General features: G+C 34.5%; 1 non-coding gene across 1 annotated transcript; it reads left to right on the plus strand.

The window, feature by feature from the left end:
* Positions 1-633: 633 nt before the first annotated feature.
* Positions 634-705, plus strand: TRNAQ-CUG (transfer RNA glutamine (anticodon CUG)). Its single transcript has one exon. It is a non-coding gene; the product is annotated as a tRNA-Gln (tRNA).
* Positions 706-1,778: the final 1,073 nt, after the last annotated feature.

Here is a 1,778-nt window from a genome sequence, read left to right on the forward strand (position 1 = left end):
TTAAATAACTTTATTTATTCTAAATATGTTAATGATTATAAATATTTATTTATAAAATAATTTAAAATTATGCGTGTATTAAATTATTTTATAACGTATATTCACGTATATATACATATTTAAACAAATCTTCGTGAAATATAAATTTTTTTGCTCATATTGATAAATAAATATTTTAATTCATTATAATAATTTTTTTATTATTATATACTACATTTTTCTTATTTTTAATAAAAATATATTTATATCACCATTAAATTATGTTTATTTTTGCATAACTCTGTTTGCATGTATTATTTTATTTTATTTAGCTGTTATTTTATTTTATATTTATATATGTTTTACCTAGTGATCTCCGTTAAACATGTCTTGTATACAATAATTATCGCAGAGTTTGCATAAAACATTTTCTTCTCGAGTGCCGTTAAATTATCTGCTGACTGCCACGAAATAATTTTCAACGCACACACAGGCGCGCACTCGCACACACACAGGGCATAAGAAATACCTTATAAAATCTAAAAATAGACAATTTTATCAGCATGCCTCAGCCAAAAATTTCTCACACAATGAATTTCGTATACTATGTAGCCAAGAGATATAACTACCCCAATTAGGCTGCCTTCATCAACCGGTTCTATGGTGTAATGGTTAGCACTTTGGACTCTGAATCCAGCGATCCGAGTTCAAATCTCGGTAGAACCTTGAGTGAAATTTCTTTTTTTCTTTTTTATTAATTGTCTGTTGCGTTTCTAAAACAGTTTCCGCTGTGCCAAGACAATTAGTGTGGTCGTAAATTGGGAGCAGTTCGCAGCGCAGGGAATAAGAAAACTATTTAAGAGCCAACCTAGCCTTTATCCAGGCAATTGCAGTCCTTGGCAGAAATGTCTATTTCTATTTCCATTTAACAGTAACAGTTGCATTTGCATGTGTTGAGTTGGCTTTAACTACAGCAAATAGTTTGTTGGCTCTAATAAAATGCTATTGGCCATAAAAGTGGATGGAATAAAAGGCAAATGTTGGCAGCGTGGAATGTTTTTAGAAATGCAATGAGAGAGGGAGCGACAAAAAGAGGTAGAGAGAAAGAGATAAATGACTGATAAGTTTAACTTGGCTGTGCCATTTGCCGCAACATTGTTTTGATTAATTTGACAAGCAAAACTTAAAGCTATACGAAAAGTATCTATAAGATACATTCAAGCAAATGCGACACTAAGCTGACAAATGCAACTGGTTGTTTAAGCTTTAAAGCAGCTAAGAGTTTTTTATGGCCAAACATAAATAGTCATTGATTAAATTCATGTGCACGGCGACCTCTGCTACCCAAGTTTTGGCTCGCATCAAGAGTTCAAGTGTCATAATACGCAATAGCCGCCCACAATCAAGGCTAATAATAGACATACGAAAATGCGTCGCACATTTTGGGCCAGCATAATCAATAATCGATAATTGACAAATTAAGCAACATTTGCGTATATCTGGCAACGCTTGACTTTAATTTCATGCCACAAGTGTCGCAATGTCAACGCTAATTAATTGGATTTCTTAACGCAAACCGAAACCGTAACTGAAACTGTTACCGAAAACCGAAACATTTGCTGCAGCTGCTGCTGCCGCTGCTGGCCAATTGACCAGCTTGCCCCATGGCTGTCTCTCTCGGTACTCAGTTCACTTGTCAAATTTCAATAATTTAGCACACGAATCTGTCCAGACAGAAGCTGTCAGCGATAAGCCAGACGAGCGAGCAACAAAGACAAACAACCAGACAACACTTTGCA

This window comes from Drosophila virilis, chromosome 4 (assembly GCF_030788295.1).
Source record: "Drosophila virilis strain 15010-1051.87 chromosome 4, Dvir_AGI_RSII-ME, whole genome shotgun sequence".
NCBI lineage: Eukaryota > Metazoa > Arthropoda > Insecta > Diptera > Drosophilidae > Drosophila > Drosophila virilis.